Source organism: Protopterus annectens, chromosome 6.part0 (genome assembly GCF_019279795.1).
Source record: "Protopterus annectens isolate FY-2018-M chromosome 6.part0, PAN1.0, whole genome shotgun sequence".
NCBI lineage: Eukaryota > Metazoa > Chordata > Ceratodontiformes > Protopteridae > Protopterus > Protopterus annectens.
The window spans coordinates 417,725,416-417,748,457 of record NC_056737.1 but is presented as its reverse complement, the minus strand read 5'-3'; positions in this window follow the sequence as shown (position 1 = coordinate 417,748,457).

Below are 23,042 nucleotides of genomic sequence, written 5' to 3'. Positions count from 1 at the left end.
TTTCTTCAAAAAAGCAACCCTCCTTTGTTATATTTTCCCTTCTGGGCCCCCAGACACAACTTTACTGTTGCATATCAAATTCCAGTCCCCACCTATAAGTAATATTTCTTGGTGAAAGCTGATTAGTTCTCCCAGAATTCTCTAAAGCTCTATTATAGCAGTTTCTGATGGAATATAAATACATGCCAGTGTAATCCTCCTCCCTTGCCAGTAGCCCTTAGTACTACAAATCTACCATTAACTTTTTTATCCTTTTCTATCACTATTGGAGCTCCTGATGCAATTAATGTAAGTACTTCTTGTTCCCTTTGCCCCAGGTATTCCATTGAATACCCACTCTGAAAACCTTTCTTTATCAAATTCACATGTTCAGTTCTTTCCAAGTGCATCTCCAGTAGCATAGCTATTTGCACTGTACGTTTTTAATATAGTTAACTACTCTTTCTCTTTTGTATTTATCTGTGAGACCATTGATGTTTAAAGACATCACAGAAAGCATCATTGTCTTAAAAACTTATTTTCCCCCTTTTATGTATAACAGCTTTTTTAGTTAAATGTCTATTTCCAACTTTTGTGTTACATGCAAATTCTGTTTGGCAGGTCGATCTTTTATACAGTTATTTCTTGTTATATCCATTTGAGTCTATGCCACATCTTACAAAACTTTTTGCTTTATTGAAAGCCCTCAAACAAACAAAAAAAAACCCCACCCCAATACCCCTTAAAACCTGTTAACTTAATAACACACAAAACTATGTACATCTTCAAATATTGAACGTTTTCCCTCCTAATAGAAACAAATGTTCCAAACTGACAGTCACACTTAAAGACTTTGAGATAACTTAAAAGAAAGGTTATCCATGCTAAGATGCATGGTACAGCCTGTGTGTCTACTAAGTGTTATCTGGCTTTGTCTTATCTTTATAGCTCTATCAGCTGGGAAATACTTGAATGCTTTCAGAAAACATTTTCTCCAAGTCATTCCTCTTCATCAGATTATCTCCTAGAGACATGAGAACCAGACACAAAACTGCCAAGCATACATTTGTTTACTAGAAAAAACTTATAATATTCAATATCCTTTTTTCATTTACTTGCTTTCTCTTAAAATGTGTTACTAGATTAAGCTGAGGGGCCTAACCAGTCATTCCCCTATGCAAGAACGAGAAAAAGCACTATAATTTTTCTTTTTTCATGCTCTTTTAACCAGATTTTCCTTTTTTTTTACATTGCAGTGCCTACATTTCTTAAAACTGAACAAGGAGAAAGAAGAGGATGAGGGAGAAAGAAACAAAAAAGAAAAAAAAAACAGGAGCAACTATTTACATTAGTATTCCCATTACACTTAAAATAAATGAGAAAACTTCACTTTATAGCATGCAAAGAAAATCAAGCACTATTAAAATTGTAGCATTAAGAAAAAAACTTTTTACTTACATTTAACTTTCTTCCACCTCTTCCCCTCTCCTGAGTATTTTTCTAGACATTAGTGACATGAAGTAGGGCATATGTTTTAGAGTCCCATACAAGTTTAACAAAGTCCAAAAAAGTCCAGTATTTCCAGATTGTCTTGTTCTGTTATGTTTCACAAATATAATTATTGCTTTGTGATCCCACATTTGTCAATTTCCAAATTAGTCTTTATTCTCCAAACAGTAATGACATGAAGTAGGACATATGATTTAGAGTCCCCTACAAGATTAACAAATTCCAAGAAAGTCCAATATTTCCAGATTCTCATGTTCTGTCATATTTCAGAAATATAATTATTGCTTTGTAATCCCACATTTGTCAGTTACCAAATTACTGGTTTTATTCCTGTTCCTCTCCATCTCTCAAATCATGTCTCTGCTTCTTTTCAAACATACTCTCAATTCTTCTGGAGTCTTATGTTTTCCTTTTCTTAAGCATTTTCATTTGAAACATTTGAAAAGGTTTCGCTGGCAGAGTACCTCTGTGGTCTTTATTACTACAAGAACAAGAAGCAGAATCTGCTTCTGTTTTACAGCTCACTTTTGGTTGGACAAACTTTTGTGTTTCCTTCTTAGCATGTACTTCACCAACACAAGATTTTTCCCTCCACAGAAAAATATTTTGAAGATAACTGGGTACAGCAGTTTGAATCTCATGCCTGCTTCTCGACATTCCCTGAATAATTGAATACATTTACTTGTCTTCTGCCTTGTGTACAATGAGTAGTCATTCTCCACAAACACTCTGCTGTTTCCCACTTTTACTACTTTGTCCTTCTGCCACAGTTTTGTCAGAATCAATTCCTTCTGCTGGTAAGATTGCATCCTTACTATTTAAGGTCTAGGTTGCTTTCTCATAGCCAGGTGTGGAGCATGCACACAATGTGCCCTTTCAATTAACAATTCCTATTGTGGAATACCTGTCCAGCTGCTTATTTGTGCATTCATAAAACTAATACAGTCTGTTCCTTCCAGCTTCTCTGGTAGAGCAGAAAATCTCAGGTTTCCCTATGTACTCTGCCCTCTAATTCCTTTATTTTTTGAAACATCTCTTCTTTTTGCAGTCCCATATTTAGCCAGCCTTTCATTCACTTTGACCTCTGAGTTTTGTAGTTTTATCACCTTGTTGAATATCTGTTTAAAGCTTTTTCCATTTTTCCAGCCTATTATTGTTTGAGTCTGTATACTCCATCTGTGTTTCATTTATTTTAATCAGGTCTGTGTGCAGTTGCCTTATACTTTCCTGTAGAGGAACTGGAAAGTGATATCTGGAGCATGCACTGTTTTTTTTGCTGAACAGCTGCACTACTTTCCATAGTCGGTGTTTTTTCGTCACATTTTATAGCTGATTTTCCTTCTGTTCCTCTGTATTTCAGTTTTCTCAGCATCCAGGAAGTGCACTTACTAGCCAGTTACTGAAATTTACGCAGAAATTTAAGTCCACTGGCTTTCTCTGCTACGTTTCTGTTTTCACACTGGGAGAGCTAGAATTAAATAGTTACACAGTGTGCAGCCATCTTGGAATTCAAGGTTAAAAACATCAATAATGCATTATATAGACATATGATAGAATTTCTTGAACATAAAAATACTTTTTTGGATTAGAAAAGGTAAATAAAAACACAAGGGAAGAGGATTTAAAAAAATGTTAAACCAAAAGACACATTATGGCAACTAAGGCTACCAGCTGATAAACACCTGGTTTTAATGGGACTTTACATAGTAAATGCTTTTTAAAAGCAAGAAGGTTGAAAAAAAAAATAGAATATATTTATGTATTTATTTATTGATTTATGTATGTTATGTATGCACTGTATACTTTTCATTAAAGAACTATTTTCATCATTGACTTTAAAACATTACCTAATTTAGTGGTGTGATTTTTCATGTATTCAGTATGTGTATTAAAATCATGTGTGTTCATTTGTTTTTTTCACACTACTAAAGTCCATTTTATTTTGTGGATTAAAGCACTTAGTAAAGTTTGAGGTCTGATATAATTTCATGTGCTTTGCAGTTTAGTTTGAAGAATCATTTTCTTAGCTACAAAAAAAAACCTGACTCTCCCAACATTTCTGACAAAGTATACTGTAGGGAATTTTTTAAATCTACCAACTCATTGCATCCCCCCAAAAAAAATGTTCCAGTTTGCCGCTGTCTTTCCCATCACACCTCCAACAATTGCTGCCTACCTGTGAAATAATTCTCTGAAGTGTACATGGGGTATGACAATACCTACGTAAACACTTCCAAGCAAGATTTAGATTTTATTGCATAACTGGGAGCCATACAAATATCCTCCCATTGTTGGTCTGTATCTTTCTTTCTTATAATCATTCCCCAGGCTTTTCTAACCTTTTCTGATTTATTCTTATAGTTGTCAAGCATTATTTTATATGCTTTGCTAATTATCCCTTTTAACCACAGTTTTTGTTCCAGAAGCTCCTAGTTTATCTTCATATAACTGGCTGTTCATAGCAACATTCTAATTTCAACTCTGTTTGCCTCTTTCTTTATGTGTAAACTCTCCCAGTGATGTTTTGTTTCAAAAGGGCATGTAGCCTTCCACTGCTTCACTGTTCTACTTATGTTTTCTATAGTACACTCCCCATCCTATATGAATACCTTCAGTATATATATGACTGTTATCTGCATACAGTATACTGTGCTTACCTGGTCATAAGTCAGTCTGTTCCCTGCTTTCCACCACCTTTTGCTGTATATTTAACTTAGTAATAACTGGCTTTTTCTTTGATTATGTAAAGTCACCTGGTGCAACCTCCTTTCCTTGATGATTAACTGCAATATTTATAAATTACTATATAGTTTTTGAGTACAGCATACTTTACATAACCTGCTCAAGGTTATTCTGTTCTCTGCACTTCACTGTTTTGTATTCTAGCACATTTGTACTACATATTATTGTATGCATATTTTACTTTTTAAAAAAATGTCTTTATTAAACATTTTTAAAAAGTAACATCGGTACACATGCACTAATAGAAAACAAACCATAGCATTTTCATTGTTTTAATGCAGCATACATGTTTTCAACAACTTTCATTTTCTCAATTACTATATAAATTGTTCAGGTCATGCCTTCACTTAAACCTCGCCTCTCCTGAACATTATTCTGCTTGTATTGTTCCCACAAATTCCATTTATTTCTATGTGATTGGCTCATCCTCTTTTCTTAAGATCCTGCCTCCAGTTCTTTCAGCTCCTTTACAATATTTATTACTTCAATTACAGTTGGTGTAGCTTTTGATTTCCATTTTCTAGTAACTACTTTTTTGCAGCCAATAGCATTGCATTTAGTAAGGCCTTACTATTTCTAGGCAATTCAGAACATGTCTCTGGGCTCAGAAGAAGAATTTCCTTTGTTACAATCATATGTTCCCACAATTCTGAAAGAGTACTCTTTATAGATTTTTTAAAATCTTTCAACTTGTCAGTCTCCTTAAAAATATGTTCCTAGTTACCTCTCTCTTTCCCAACACAAATCTAGCTATCTACCTGAAGAAGAATTCTCTAAAGTTTGCTTGTGTTATAAAAATACATATGCAAACACTTCAAGAAAAAACTCTAAACCTCCTGAACTTCACTGCATACTTGGTAGCTACATAGATATTCTCCCATTGTTCCTTTATAAACTGCCTTCCCTGTTTCTCTTTCCAGTCTTTTCTAACCTCCTTTTCTTCTTCTTCTCCTTTTGGCTTTTCCTGTTAGGGGTCTCCACAGTGGAACAATGGTCTGCAGAATGATTGGCAGTGGAATTTTATTTACTGTGTCGTCACCAGCCCAGCACCCAACCTTCCACCGAAGGCACACACACACACCTAGGGTCAATTTAGAGTGTCCAATCCACCTGCAGCATGCCTTTGGAATGTGGGAGGAAACCGGAGCACCTGGAAGAAACCCACATGACTGCAGGGAGGACATGCAAACTCCACACAGAAGGCATGCCAGCCAAGAATTGAACCAGAGGACCTCTTGCTGTGAGGTGGCAATGCTAACCACTGCACCACAGCAGCTGTCCACCTTTTCTAGCCTCCTTTGATTGATACAAATAGTTATCATATGGTATTCTATATGCCCTACTAATTAACCCCTTTTAACAGCAGATTCTGTTCTAGACTACTAAAAACTCTACCAGGGTACTTTCTCTTAACACTCCCCATCCATTTCTCTTTACCTTTACTCTGATAGCAGTCCCTTTTAGGGAAGGCAGTCTCTAACCTGCAGTCTTGCTTGGCCTCATCCATAGGTTCATAGGTAGGTACTATGCTATCGGCCCAAGGGCCTACATGAGCCTAGCCAGCAAGGTACCATAGCTTACGCCACTCAAGAAAGTTATTTTCCTGTGCCAATGTCCAGCAGAGACAGAGAAGTGATCCCCGGGGTGTATTTCCTATTTCCCATCCACTCATCAAGATTTTTCTTGAAGAGTGCTAATGAAGAACTTTGCTTGACATAGTTGGGTAGCTTGTTCCAGAGTATAAGAAGTCTCTGGGACAGGAATCTATCCCTCCAGTGTGTCCTGTTTATTGTGGTGACAAGGTTTAGGTCCCTAGAGCATGTAGCTTGGAGGGATTGAGATTTCTTTAGGTGTAGCATGTCCAACAGCTCTGGGTTTGACATTGCTTTATATGTTAGGCAGAGGTGATATGCTACGGAGTGAAGCTGGAGTTTTTTGAGGCGGTCAGTGTACGGCATTTGTTTGAGGCCAGTAATCCTCTTTGTGGGGTACTTCTGTGACCTTTCCAGCTGCTGCAGATGTTTTGTGAGGTACATTCCAAAAGGGGCATTGTACTCTATAATGGGTCTAATGAGTGACGAGTAGAGGGGAACAATCACCTCTTTTTTCCTGGATGAGAACCCTTTAATGATGAGGTGTGCCACATAGAAGGACTTCCTGACTACTGTGGTGATGTGACTATCAAAGGAGAGACTACTGTCCACCTGGGTCCCAAGGTCTCTTATCATGCATTTGGTGTTAAGTAGATTGCTGCCTATGTGGTAGTTCATGGGACAGAGTTTTTACCAAAGGGGATGACACTGCACTTTTTGGCATTGAACTTGAGGCCATGGCTCTGACACCAGGCATCTGTCTCAGTGAGGCCCTTCTGTAGGATGTCCACAGCATTTGAAGACTTGACTATGGCTCCTAGTTTGCAGTCATCTGCGAACTTCATTAGCAAGAGGCCTTCTGTGTTAGCCTGTACTTCAGAGAAGTAGATACCAAACAGGAGAGGTCCCAGGACGGAACCCTGTGGTACTCCACTTGTCACTGCTTTGAGGTGAGATTTGGAGTCTGCAACTTTTACAGTGTGGGTTCTGTCAGTGAGCCAGTTGGCAACCCATCTTGTGATGTAGGGATTTATACCTAGTTTAGTGAGTTTAGCTATAATTCCAGAATGGGGGATGGTGTTGAAAGCCTTGGTAAGGTCAAGATAGGCTGTGTGAACCACCTTACCCTCATCCACGGCTTTAGTGACTGCCTCAAAGAAGTCGATCAGGTTCAGGAGGCATGATCTGCCTTTCACAAACCCGAACTGGGTGGGATCCAGAGTTTGGAGGTTACCAATGTCTTTGTTTATTAGTTCCATGATGATACGTTCCATGGCCTTGCAGACCAGGCTCATCAGGCTAATAGGCCGATAGTTCCCGGGATCAGTGGTGGCTCCCCCTTTGTGGAGTGGGATAACTGTTTAACTGTTGCTGTGTACCATTCAGTGGGCACAAAGCCTGATGCAAGGCTATTATTGAACATGGTGCTTAAGTGGGGAGCCAGTTCATTCTGAAGTTCGTGTAAAACGCAGGCTGGGATGTTGTCCGGTCCCATGGATGCTGTGTTTTTGGCTTTAGAGAGTGCAGCTTTTACCTGCGTAGTTGTGATTACAGGGACTCTGCATTCTTCCTGTATAGATATGGGCCCTTTAGGGGGTGAGAGGGGGGTAAAGTTAGCACTGAACCAAACTGCCAGGATGTTGGCAATATCAGTTGGTTCTGTAATTTTTGTGCCTTTGTGCTGTAACTCATTGCAGATCTGGGTGTTGCCATCTAGATTCTTGACATAGCTATAGAATGCTTTGTGGTTGTCCTTGGATTTAGTGGCAATTTTATTTTACCTTTCCCTCTCTATTTATTTGCTGCCAGTACCTTGGTTCCTTTGACAATTTTCTTCAGCAAAATTCCAGCCCTCTGTTTCCTATTTTCTATAACCCTGTTTGCTGTCATCTCTATTGGAAAAATCTCCTTTCTCCATTCTTGTGTTGGATTAGTTCTTAGAATACTTTTTGCTGCTTTATGAATATCATATTCTGTGTGGTTATTATTCTCCTTAATGATCTATATACAAAATCCCATTATCTCTTTATTTCTTGAACTTCTCCCACCTCATCATCATTTCTTTCTATTTTGAATTATAACCTTCTGCTTGTGCTATGTATAAGAGCCTTAACTGCACAGCTCTGAAATATCTTTTCAAATCAGGTAAACCTAAGAACCATTGTTCTTTTGAAAGAATAAACTTATCCGACTTAACCTTGCCCTCTTCAACTCTTTACTAATTATTGCCCACATCATCTCTGGTTAATAAAAAATATGCCTGATCTGTATATAACTAGAGGGAATAAAATGTTTTTACTGTTTGATCTTACTATCCATATCCATAAACAAGAGCTTCCAGTTTCTCAGTTTGTGTATTATCTTTTATTTAGTCTCTTCCTACATATCCTTAGCTGCCATAACAGAAGCCTTTTTAATCCATACTCATAAAATCTTCATCTTATGCCCCCATAAATATGGGTATTGCCGAATCAATTTGTATGTGGGTACATAATTTACAGGTATTGCCGAATCAATTTGTATGTAGGTACATAATTTACAGCTATAGCCTTTGTTTTATCTTCATTAATTTTATATCTCAAAAAGATTTGAAACTGTCAAAATATTACACAACACCAAGATGCCCTTTTCTGAATTTATCAGTTAAAAAATAATATCAAATATAAGTAAAGCCAAATTTTCTTGATCACCATGCCAACTATATCCTTGCATTTCTGAGTCCTATATTTTCTTTGCCAATATTTATTTACTTATTTGTCTTTGTTTTCCAAGAAAGTCCGACTGAGTAATACACATTTTCAGTGGAGGCCCAGACAGAAAAGCTCCATTTGCTTGCATTACATTATAATAATTTCCAGTTAAACACAGACTAGTTATATTTCTGTTTACATTTATACACAATCAGTAGTTACACTTATATATTTTAAGATTTTACAGAGGTGGAACTTACTAAAGAGAAAGCCCATGTGCAACTTAGTGGATTGCACAGGTAGCAGTTATGTATAAGAATTGTTTGGTCTTTTCAGTCAGAAGTTGAATGTATTCTGTTTAAGGAGAGTATTTGGAGAGAATCATATGGCAAATACAAAGTGTCACCCTTCTGATGAGCATGTACAGGACCAGGATTGGTTAAGATGTTTAAGCAGTGGTTTAAAACTATTGAGTTTGTCTAAGAGTTTTATTTGTATGGGGATACCATACTAGAGTTTAGCAACATATTGTGAGTACAACAAGTCTCCTGAAACATTATTTGACTTATCTGTAAGTAATAAGAGTTTGTTACAAGAGTGGAGGTCCCTTGCTGGACTGTAAGTCAGTAATAAGTTATGTACTGCATTTTTCTGGATGATGAATGAGTTTGTGTGCTGTAGTTAGTTGTGAATATGTTAAGTAGTTGTGTAGTTCAAGCCAGTTTAATTACTTTAAGCTATGACAATTGTGGGTCCTATGAGGGAGATTGGTGGCAAATCTAAGTATTTTATTGTAGCAGGAGGCAAGTTTCTTTCTTTGACTATCATTTAAGTTTGTTAGGATTGGAGCAGCGTACAAGAGAATTAGCAATAAGAAAGTGGTGGCTAGAGTTTTTCTTGCAGTATCTGTAATGAATCCATTGATCCTTTAAAGGGAGCCTAGTTTCTGGGGTGTAGATTTAATGGTGTGCAGTATATGCTGGTCATATTTTAAGTTGTCATCTAGTATAATGCGTAGAAGTTTAGTGTGAGCTACATGGTAAACAACAGTAATTATTACTTAAAAAAATACAAGTAAAAATAATAGTTCTACATATAAAGCAAATAACAAAGAGGAAAAAGGACACCACTGAGTGATTCCTCTGTTCAAACACAACTTATCAGAGTGGAACCCTCCCCTTTTAATTGTTGCCTCCAATCCTTCAGATATCCTCCTAATTAACCTTACTGTATCAGGGGAATGCAAATATTTACATTGCCCTACTCATAAAATCCCAGCTTTCTTTGTTGCATGCCTTCTCTGCATCAAGACCCACCAACAACAGTGGTATTTTCTGATATTCTGCTTCCCAATGGATCATCAGTGTTCTATTAATGTTGTCAAATGTTTGTTTCCCCTCCACAATCCCATTTTGATCTAGATCTATCTATTTTGGCAATACCTTTGCCATTCTTTTAGCTAGTATAAATATAAGCACTTCATTAGCATGTTTTAAAATTGAAATCGGCCTATATGAAGCTGAGTCTGATGGATCTTTACTGTCTTTAGACAGTACAGCCACCATAGCTTTCTTCTAAGATATTGGTGATTACCCTCCTTTTAAAACACTGTTAAATAAAAATATTTCAGATCTTTATTACTTTCGTCCCTCTTAACTTCCAAACCTCTACAGGACTGCCATCTATTCCTGGAGGCTTTCCTGAAGATTGATTATACATCACCATTTTTATCTAATTTCCCCCTATCTTAACTGCTAATTGTTGAGCCTCATCAATCTCTAACTTTCTTGATTTTCACATTTCTCTGCATTATACAAGTTTTCATAAAATTTCTGGAATTTCTCCTCTACAAGACTTCTGATTATTTTTCTTGTTATAGCTTCAGTAAGTTTAGAGACATTCCTTTGTAATTTATGCTGCCTAGGTCATTGTGCTAAAAGTTTTTATGCTCTGGAGTTATCAAAAATAGTAGCTTAGCAATCAGAGGAGGTTACAAATGACTGGAAGAGATATTGGATAAGCATGTCACAAGGAAACAATGGGGGATATATGTATGACTCCCAAATATGCAACAAAGTCTAGAAGATTTTGGATCCTTGCTTGGAAGTGTTTACATAGGTATTTTATTACCCTAAGTAGATTCCAATTTTTTTTCCTCATGTGGATAGCAAATGTTGGAGGTACGATGGGGGAAGAAAGAGGTAATTGGGAATATATTTTTGGGAGTGTAATGAGTTGGCAGATTTAAAAAATTCCCTGTAGACTGCTCTATCAGAAATACTTGGTGAGCAAATTGGTATAACTAAGGAAATGATTTTTTTAGCTATGATACAGAACTAGAATTGCCTAGACATAGCAAGGCCTTGCTGAGTCTAATTATGGTGGCTGCCAAAAAAAGGCAATTACTAGAAAATGGAAATCAAAGTCTAAAACAACTTAACTAGAAGTAGTGAATATAGTAACACAGATAAAACAACTAGAAATGGGATCTTTAGCAAAAGGTAGAAGCAAATTACATAGAAAAAAATGGGAATTCCGGGAACAATGCATGCAGAATAATGTTTTGGAGGATGAATGACCCTTAAAAGAAGGTAGTATTTTAATGAAATATGTAATGCTTGACTGACAACTGGATATATTATAAGTGATGTTTGCAACTAAACATATGTCAACATGGTAAATGTATGATTGCCTGTATCGTAAGTGATAATTTAACAGAGATGCATCTTGTATAAAAAAATGGAAATTTTGAGAACAATTCATGAAGAAAAAGGGTTTGTAGGAGGAATAAAGTTTAAGTGGAGGCAGTCATTGAACAATGTATATAATGTTGCTTAGATTATATGATATGTTTGTGTAACTTGAGCACTAATCCAGGCATTCTCTAAAGTATTCAATTGTATTTATTACTGCTTGGTAGTAACTTGATTAAAGTTTAGCTGTCATTCTAAGTCTTTTGGATTAAGCACTTGGGCTTCAGACCAGTTGTTTTACATTAGGAAGGTTTGTGGCATGCACTGTGGTGGCAGGACAGGTAGCTTTCATCCTTCTAAGTTGGGAACTGCTGATTGAGAGCCCAGTGTCTGTTATTCTTAAAGTGTATTAGTTCTGGTTTAAGCACTTGGGCTTCAGGCCAGTTATTTTACATTAAGAAGATTTGTGGTCTGCACTCTTGTGGGAGAAGAGGCTGGACTCTGCCCTTCTGAGCTGGGAATTTCTGGTTAAAGGTTTATAGTGCCTGAATATTTGAACTGTATCTTACTGAAATTGGTATACCTTGTTTGCTGTAGCATAGACTGGATCCAGGCCTGCTGAATATAGCTTTGTTTATATGCTTGTTGTTTGTTTGCTTGTTATTTCCCTGGAACGCTAATTCCACCTAATACGCGGCTTCTCAGCGCTTCTGTGGATCACTAGTGATATCTGCATTGCTTACTGTACTTATTTCCTTGTTTCACTTGAAAGAAAGTTACTGTTTGTCGTTTTTGCATTTAAGTTACCTGTAACACATTGCACTTAAGTTACCTGACACTTGTTCACTAAAGCAATTATATTAGTCAGCACTAAAAATTAAAAGCACTACACCCTCACTCCCCACTGGCCCTGGTTTTCAATTATTAAGGAATTCCCAATATTATTCTAGCATATCCAAAGGTCAGTTGTCAATCTCCTCTCTGGTCCAGCTGGTGAATCTGGGAATCTTGAGGCAATGTTACAACTGCATCATGTACACAGACAACCCTCTCCTCCTCCCAACAAATTCCAACACATGTGAGAGATGCAACCATATAGCCAAACTGGAGGCTAAGCTCTCTCAACTCAGTACTGGCATAACCAGTCAGGAGGAGAAGGAAACCACACTCACTACAATTCCAGTCTCACATAGACCTACCACGACAGCAAACCAAACACATAATCACACAAAAACATACTCGGAGGCTCTAAATAAAGATCTGCCGAAGCAGCAGAGACCTCCAAAGCAGACACCCAAGCAGCCGCTACCCCAAAACAAAACACGTGCAACACATATCTCACAAAGCCAGTGTGCCAAACAGTCACAGCCCTTAAGACTAAACAACACACCTGATACACTTGTAATAGGTGACTTTATCGTCAGGCACACTGACGTCCCGCTCACCAGGCTGAACAAGGAGAGGGTCACGGTGAGCAGCCTGTCAGGTGCTAGGATCCGCCACATAACACAAGCACTCAGGTCACTCCAAGGCAAGTACAAATATGACTCAGTCATTGTCCATGCTGGTGTGAATGACCTGAGACGTACCTCCCTGGACTACATGATAAGAGACATAAAGGAGCTCTCTGAGCATGTAGCCCAGGCCGGTATGACCCTGACCTTGAGTAGCATCTTACCCTCACCAAGAATGATGCCACAATATGAAGACAAGATGATCAATTTCAACAATTGGCTTAAGTACTGGTGTCATTCAAAGGGGATCCAATGCCTGTCAGCTTGGGATGATATGCTCGACAAGCCACGATGCTTCGCTAGGGACAGCTTCCACCTGTCACCCCTGGGCTTTCGGATATTGGCAAAGGCTCTTGCTACCCCCATAGCACCTTTTTTAGGCAAGGCTCAAAAGACAAACCCACCTCCATAGGTATCACAAGGGATAAGAAACTAAGAATAATGCTACTCAACGCCAGAAGTCTAAACCTCAAGATGCACGCACTCGAAACTCTCCTTAGCATGGAGAACATCGATATCTGTGCAGTAACAGAAACCTGGTTCATGGCTCCCGAGAGCACCCCAGCACTACCAGGTTATACCTCATACCATGCTTTTCGGCCCCAAAACTTGGACCGAACCACAAAAGGAGGGGGAGTATTGATATTCATCAAAGATACCCACACCTCCAGGTTGGTGGCAAAGCACGAAGCATCAGAGACTATCCATGTGCAACTAACAGTGGGTAAAACTGCCTTCCAGTTTATAGCCTGCTACAGACCACCCTCCCAAACCCAGGAACCCCACTCGGCCTTCCTGAGAACACTGGAAAATATGAAGGTCTCTCCAAATACCATTATATTGGGCGACTTCAACTACCCAAACATAGACTGGGAGCATTACTCTAGCTCCAATACCCTAGCCCAAAGGTTCCTAGAATTTATAAACTCAAATGCTATGGAACAACTTGTTACCACTCCCACAAGAGGGGAAAACATACTGGACCTGATCATCACCAACATGGGGACTCTATGCTCCAGACCAGAAGTGTATCCCTCACTGGTAAGATCAGACCATAAACTAATCTCACTGGATATTCACATCCCGACCCCACCCCCTGCCCAGAAAACCACAGTGAAAAACTTCTCTAAAGCAAATTTTACACTCCTCAAAACTGAGGTGGAATCCTTCAAAGCCCCCGGGCCTGTGGAAAATACGGCCCAGACTGCAGAATCCTTTATAAACGCATTCTATGAACACCTTCAGGAATGCATGGATCATCGATCCCAAATAAAACCAAGACCCAATCCTCCAAAGGCAGGCGTCCTGTCTGGTGGACCCCAGCCATAAACAAACTATACAATAGAAGGAGGAAGCTACTAAATGATAAAGCAAAATCCCAAAAAGGGAAGGCATCACTGATCAGTATTAGCAAAAACTACGGGCACACATAAAATTGTCTAAGGCCAGCTTCGAGAGAAAAATTGCACAGGACACTAAGGATAATCACAAGGCTTTCTTTAGTTATGTTAGGAACCTGGGTGGTAATTCCCAGATATGCTCAGAATTAGTCCAAAATGACAAAAATACACGAACCCACAGACATTGCCAACATCCTAGCTGACAGGTTCAGCAAACTTCTCCCCTCCCCACCAAAGGGCAAATATCTATCCCAGCAGAGTGCTGCCCCTGACATCTCAGATGCTCAGGTAAGAGCCGCCTCTCCAAAGCAAAAACACAGCATCAATGGGACCAGATGGTGTCCCGGGCTCGTCCTACATGAACTCAAAGAAGAGCTAAACCCAAACATAAAACTACTGTTCAATCTCAGCCTTACTACAGGATATGTGCCCAAAGAGTGGCGTGCAGCAACAGTGGTCCCTCTCCATAAAGGTGGTGCCTCAACGGATCCTGGAAACTATCGCCCCATAAGCCTGACTAGCTTGGTCTGCAAAGCTATGGAAAGGATCATCATGGACCTCATAAATAAAGATATTGGGGACCTACAAACACTGGATCCTACCCAGTTCGGCTTTGTTAAGGGCAGATCCTGCCTCTTAAACCTGGTTGATTTCTTTGAAACAGTCACCAAGGCCATTGACGAGGGAAGGTGGTCCACACAGCCTACCTGGACCTCGCAAAGCCTTCGATACAATACCCCACTCATGCATTATAGATAAGCTCACCAGCTTAAATATAAACCCCTATGTCACTAGATGGATTGCAAACTGGCTCAAGGACAGAACCCACATGGTTAGAATTGCTGGAGCCATGTCAGACTCCAAACCAGTTACAAGTGGTGTCCCACAAGGCTCAGTCCTGGGACCTCTCTTGTTCGGTATATATTTCTCGGAGGTACAGGCCAACATGGAAGGACTGTGGCTGACCAAGTTCGCAGATGACTGCAAACTGGGTGCCATAATCGACTCTCCAGCCGACACAAGCATCCTCCAAAAGGGCCTCATAGAAACAGACAACTGGTGCCAGAGCCATGGCTAAATGCCAAAAAGTGTATAGTCATCCCCTTTGGCAAAAACAAAGTGCCCACAAATTACCACATAGGTGGAAATCCATTAAGTACAGAAGAAGTAATTAGGGACCTGGGGACCCAAGTTGATAGCAATCTCTCATTTGACAACCACGTGACCAAAGTGGTTAGAAAAACATTTTATATAGCCCACCTAATCATGAAGGGATTCACATCTAGATCAGGGGAGGTCATCGTGCCTCTTTACTCATCCCTCATCAGGCCTATAATTGAGTACAATGCCCCTTTTGGGATGTACCTTACCAGACACCTGCAGCAACTGGAAAGACCCCAAAAGTACCTCACCAAGAGGATCAAAGGGCTCAAACAGATGCCATATGCTGCCCGGTTAAAGAAACTCCAGCTCTACTCAGTGGCATACCGCCTGTTCAGAGGCGATCTGTGCCTGACGTATAAAGCCATGTCCAACCCGGAATTAATGGACATGCTGCACCTCAGAAAATCCAAATCCCATCGAGCTCTGGCTCGAGAGACTTGAACCTCAGCACTGAAATAAATAGGACATGCTGGAGGGACAGATTCATAACCCAGAGGCTCCCTTCACTCTGGAATAAAATCCCAGTCCAGGTTAGGCAGAGTCCCTCATTGACTCTCTTCAAGAGGAATCTTGATGAGTGGACGGGAGATCGTAGGTTTACCCCTGGTATCACTTCTGTGTCACTGTTAGATAGAGGCACAGTATACTAACCTCGAAAAAGGGCATAGCAAAATAAATTTAAAATGGGTGGCGAAAGCCAAACACATTCTGGCTAGGCTTATAAATGCCCTAGGGCAGATAGCCTAGTATGAACCTATGAACCTATATAACAATATATGTGATGTATAGTACTTGTAAATGTAAACATCTTAATATGATTTGATTGCTTTTATATAAAAGTAAGATTGCCTATGTCACAAGTGATAATTCAATAAAGGTATTTAAAAAATATTTGCTTAGCAGCAATCTTTCTAAACTCATGCATTTATCCAGATACTACCTTAGTTTATCTTTAGCACTCTGTATTTGCACCTCTTCTAGTTCTGTGAGCTTCTCCTTATTCTGCAATTCTTTGACTTTTGTCAGCCTTTCTAAGTAATTCTTATTACTTCTTAAACCACATCCTTTTCTTTTATTTCTTCTCTATTTTTAAACTGCATTTTCATTTTACCCAGTCACTGGCTATAATGTCTGAAGATATTTCTATCTTTTCTAATAATTTTCCACTACCCATTCCATAAATTCCTTTCTTTTTAACACATAGATGGGAAAGAACCACTGTCTCATTTTTACTTCATTATCCTACATTATTTGTCTTAGTTTTTATTGGTGCATCATCTGTAATAGTTGTTGGATGTGTGTTGAAGCTTTCAATTAAGTGCACATGTTCATGTGAAATATAATTTCTATCATTGTCTAGCCTAGTTATTGTACCTTGCTGAATAATATGTAATTTTGTTATAGTTCTTAATACTGATTTCACATATTCCATACCACTTTTTAATAAATGTCTTCAGAAATCGATCTCCTTTAGTTATATTTTTCCCTTCTAGGTTCCCTGTTGCATCTTCACTATTGTAAAACAAATTCCACTCCCCACCTATAAATAATATTCCTTGCTGAAAGCTGATTATATCTCCCCAAATTTCCTTAAGCTCCATAATAGCAGTTTTTGATGGAATATAAATACATGCCAGGAAAGTTCCCCTCCCTTGCCAATAGCTCCTTTCTATGGCAAATATACCATTATTTTCCCACTTCTATCACTATTGGTGCCCTCTAGTAATTAATATAATTACTCCCCTGTTCCTTTGTTCCAGATATTCTGCTGAATATTCTTTCTGAAATCCTTTCTTTATCAAATTCACATGATCATTATTTTCCAAATGTGTCTCCTGCAGCATTGCTATTTGTACTCTCCATTTGTTAATATAATTCCATGGTCTTTCTTTTTTGTCTATACCTATAAAGCCATTTTTACTGGAGGATAATATGAATAGCATAGTCATTATGATAAAAAAGTTGTTGTTCCCACCTATTATGCATGACAGTTTTTTTTTAATGTGTATTTCCAACTTTTGTGTTACATGCACACACTGTCGGGCAGGCTGAACTTTTATACAGTTGTTTCTTCTCATCTCTATTTGAACCTATGTCACATTTTCAAGACTTTGATTTTAACAACAAACCTTAAACACAAAATTAAATCCATTTTCAGAACACCCTATCCCCTACTGACCTAGAAAAAAAAAACACAAAAACTGTACATCTTCAAAAAATTAAGTTTAACCCTCCAGATAGGAACAATTTCCCCAAATCAACAATTGCACCCACAGGCATTACCTAGCCCAAAAGTATGGTTACCTATGCTAAAGACCATGCTACAGCCTGTGTTTCCACTTAGTCATTTCTGTCTGTTCTTTTCTTATCTCTATTCCCCTCCCAAATATGAAAACAGCTTGTATGCTTTCAAAAATATTAACTTTAATCCCTAAGCAAAAGTGCACTGGATATCTTTAACTAAAACTATATAGTACACTGTTCTATTACATGCATTAAAGTATTAAGGCTGCCAGGGAGGTTGCTATCTCTTATTCACATCCCATAATTTCAAACTTTATTTTTCATTTAACTGCTTTCCAATGTACGTTTAGTGTTACATTTTCCTCAGCAAATAATGCTGAGAACTGTCAAGTGATTGTACCTGCAGACAGCTTGTTTCTATGTAAAAGTAGCCAGCAATGAATCTTTGTCAGTTTTATTTGGAACAGAATGTACAACTGCCTTTAGCTGCAAATGTCTTGACTCTTACTGAACATTTGCTAATGGAAAAAAGCTAATATCTTTGCAAATGTAAGACAGTATTTTTCATGGATTTCATTATTTTGTCTTATTTTTCAAGGCTGCTTGCTTACAGAAACACTTGTTTACAGTTTAAGCCAGGAGCATTAATCCAGGCATTCACCCTTGTAAAAATAAGAGAAAATATGTTAATTCTGCATGTAAAATAATCAGTGCACTTTTACACCCCACCAACCCAAAATCACAGCTTATTCACTTTAAACTGACTTTTGATAAGCCTTTCTTCTCTTGCTATACTTAAAGCCTATATTTTACAACTAAAAAGTACTTATTTACTTTAATATATTTAACACATACATCAATCACTGAAAAGACCCCAGACATTTAATTTACCCCCGAGTACACATTACAGAAAATGTCTTTACTAGATATAACATGCAGTTTATATCATGACATGTTTTATACAAATACTAAGAACAAAATTGTTTTACTTACAGTTACTTATTTTCCCCTTTTAGTGTCATTCTAAACATCAGTTGCATAATGGAATATATATGCTTTACAGTCCACCCACAAGTTTAACAAAGTCAACAAAAGTCCAGTCTTTCTCAGATACTTTTTCTTCCAAAGCCATATTTCATAAATGTGTGGAATCTGCATTTCCTCCCTGTGTTTGCATGAGTTTCCTCTGGATGCTCTGGTTTCCTCTCACTTTCCAAAGACATGCAATAGCTGGATTGGACACTCTAACTCGGCCACAGTTGTGAGTGTGTGGTGTGGAGAAACAACTATGGCAGGGCTAGCCACCCAGTGGTGTGAACCTTGGCTGTAGATGATTGTTACTGTTGAAGTGACACCTGAACCCCATGTCCAAGAAATGGGAAAAATGAGTTGTGGTTGAATGGATGGATTGATGCTTTATAGTCTCCCATTTATTCAATGATTTCATTGTGGTTGTTCTTCTCCCTGTTCATGTCCATCTACCAACATCAGACTCTGGCTCAAGTCAAAGATAACCTGATTCTTCTAGTTGACTCCTGTAATTTTTTTTTCTGTCGCTCAAGGACTTTCCTTTAGAACATTGGAAAAGGTTTCACTGGCAAAGTCTCTGTATGAGCTTTATTGTCAGAGGAATGAGAAACAGAGTCCCCTTCTGTTTGCTGGCACACTTTATGTTGGATAAACATTTGTATCTCCTCCTTAGCCTGCTCTGCATCCAAAAATGTCTGATCCTCCACGAAAAAATATTCTGAAGACAGCTGGAAACAGCAGTTTGAATCTCACACCTGCCTCATGACATTCCCTTATTGCTGGCATAAATTTGCTTTTCCTCCTCCTGGTGTACAGTGAATAATCATCTTCCTCAAACACCCTGCTGTCTCTAATTTTTAATACCTTCCTTCTGCCATAGTTTTGTCACAATCAACTTTTTTTCTGCTGGTATGGTTGCATCTTTACAAATACAGGTATTGGCTGCTTTTTCGTGGCAAGGTTTGGGGCATGCACTTGATGTGCCCTTTCAGTTCACCAATCCTACTGTAGAATACCAGTCCAGTTGCTTCATAAAATTAATGCAGTCTGTTCCTTTCAGTTTTTCTATTACAGCAGAAAAATTCAAGTTTTCTCTGCATGCTCTGCCTTCTAAATCTGCCATTTTTGAAATAGTTCTTGAGCAATCTCATACTTAGCCAACATTTTTCTTCATTTCAGCATCTGATTATTTCAGTTTTTTTCAGTTCATCTGAATAGCTAGTTAAAGGTTCCTCTATATTTTACAGCCTTTTATTTGAATTGATGCACTCCTTCAGTGTTTCATTTATTTGAATCACCTCTGAGTACATTTGATTTATTTTTTTTCCCTTTAAATTATTGAAAGATATCTCTTTTACCAAAGCTGAAGCTTGAATTGCTTTTTGCTGAACAGCTACAAGATTCTATCCAAAGAGTGTTCTCTCTGCAGCATTTCTAGTTTTCTTTTAGGTTCTTTACATTTCTTCTTTGCTGGCATCCAGGTAGAGTAGTGTACTTAATACCTAGTAACTAAGTTTAACTCAAGCTGACAATATCACTGGCTCTTGTTTCTCAGTTTCTTTCATTTTTTTTTTTTTTACAATGGGAGTGGTGAAATTAAGCCATTGATAAGAGTGCAGCCATCTTGAAGGTCAACCTAAAAGATTCCTCTTGTATTGTCTCTCTATCGTATGCCTATGGAAACCAGTAGTTCACAGCACCCCCACAGTCTGCTTGCTTATAATACTGCACCACCCACATGCAACAAAGCATAACAAAATTCACTTTTAGTATAAGTAAAGACAGGATTTGTTACTTGCTATTGCAACAGGTGTACTTTGAGGTTACCATAACCATTAATGAAGCACAGCATCCTCTTTCTCATTTATGTTTAAATAGTCTCTGCGCTTTGGTTAAGTAGTCCTTAACTTATAGTGAATAATGTTTGGTCACACACACACACACACACACACACACACACGCACGCACGCACGCACGCACGCACACACACACACACACACACACACACACACACACACACGCACACACCATTATCATCAGCCTTTTTTCCATTTTCTACGGTGTAAAGGAGTGTCATGTCAACTGCTACCATCTCTCTCTATTCAATGCCACTCTCCTACCTTCTTCAACTCTCATGCCTGATTGTGTGAGAGAAAACCTGTCACAATCTATCTAACCCTTTGCTGGACACCCTTGCCTTCTTCATGAAAGTCCCAACTCTTCTTCATCAGATGTTCTACTTTTCTGCACATGTTCCTGAACTACTGTAATTTGTTCTCTTTGACATTTTCTGCAAGTGGACCTATTTCTGCTCTTACATATTCATTTCTTCATCTGTCCTACAGTGTACATCCTACCACCCATCTCAGGCACTTCATCTCCATCACCTCTAGCTTCCTCAACTGCTCTGCCCTTACTACCCAGTTTTCTGTACTTTACAGTAGCACTGGTCACACCAGTGTTTTGTATGCCCTACTTTTCAGCTTCTTTGGCATTCTTCTGTCATACATTGTTCCTGACACTCTGTGTCAGTGGGCTGCAGCCCCTCTGATTTTAGCTTTGATTCCTCATTCAGACAACCCTTCTCCTCAACCACCCTTCCTAGATACTTGAAGTTGTTTAACCAATCAATTATTTTCCCTTCTATGTTAATTCTCAGCTTCTTCTGATTTCCCCCATTTATGCCTTTACAACTGTCTTATCTGTACTCACTTTTATCCCATGACCCTTCAATTTTGCCTTCATTCTCCTAGCTTTTGCTGAAAACTTCACACATGTATTATTACGTTTATACTTTTGATAAACGAGCTGCATTTTGGTCTGCTTTTGGGTGTGATCCTCCCTCCAAGAAAATAATTGCCAAAAAAAGTAGTAATGATGTCTATAAAAATAGATTATCAAATAGTTAAAACTACAATCCTATCACCAGTGTTACAGTTTTCAGTTGTACTGCATTCTGATTTCTGTCCCAGCAACACAAGGTAGGTATATTAAGAAAACACCACTTAATTGAGGAGGTCCCTAAAAATGCCGTGATACCTCAGGTTAGTACAGAGTTATTTGTGGAGATCCAGGTATTCATAAAGGATGGGGGACATGCTGTAGAAAACATACATAAAACAGTGGAGTGAAATATTGTATGAGTGAGTGGAAAGACTAAATCAGGAAAGGAAGGAATAGAAAGTACCACTTTTGGAACAAATTATAGGGGTTCATAGAGTATCAAGAATGGTGTGTGGTTCTCTGGCATTTTTACACTATATAGTAAGTTGTTCCAGATTTTGGAGAAACTTTTAGAAGTAAATAGCTTGTGTTGTGTGCTGACAACAAAGTTGTGGGAGACAAAACACTTGTGTTGTGTGCTGACAACAAAGTTGTGGGAGACAAAGCAAAGTCCCATATATCTTAGGTGAAAGGAATACATGGCCAATGCAAGTGTCTGAACAATAGAAAGCTAGATGTTAAGAGAAAGAAGTCTGAAAGAAAGAAAACAGAAACATTTTCTCTGTCACTGACTGGTAAACACTGAGATGTGAGAATACATTTTTGTTTTTTAAACAAGAAACGTCTTTATTAAATTATCATGTATGACACTGGCAATCTTACATTTATATAAATGAAAACAAACCACACTGACACAATTCTAGTTGCAAACATTACACGTTACAAACCATGTTGACATAATTGTAGTTGTAAACATTATACATCACTAATAATCTATCTAGTCCTTGTCAGTCAAACATTACATACTCATTCAAATCCTACCTTTTTTTAAATCTCGTTCTTCCTCTGCATAAATTGTTCCCACAATTCCCTTTTTTTCCTATGTAATTTAATTTTTTTTTGGCAGCCACCATAATTAGACTCAGCAAAGCCTTACTATGTTTAGGCATTTCTGATTTTGTAGTATAGCTCAAAAAATAATGCCCTTAGTTGTACCAATTTGCTCACCCAGTATCTCTGACAGGGCAGTCTGCAGGGAATCTTTAAAGTCTGTCAACTCATTACACTCCCAGAAAATATATTCCCAGTTATCTCTTTCTTCCCCATCACACATCCAACATTTGCTGTCTACCTTAGAAAAAATTCTTTGGAGTCTACTTGGGGTATAAAAATACCTAAGCAAACACTTCCATTCAAAGATCCTACATCTTCTAGACTTTGTTGCATATTTGATATTTCCCCTGTTGTTTCTTTGTGAATTGCTTATCCAGCCTCTCTTCCAGATCCTTTCTAATCTCCTCTGATTGACTTTTATAGTTATCATACAATATTTTATATGCCCTACTAATTATTCCTTTTTTAATGGCAGCTTCTGTTCAAGATTCTACTAAAAACTCTAACAGTGCCAGTCTTTTTTTTAGGACCCTTCCATTTTTTTCTCTTTGCCTATACTCTGATATCAATCCTTGATAGGGAAGGCAGTCTCTAACCTGCAGTCCAAAATAAATTACTGGTGTCGTCCCATTCTATTACCTTTCCCTCT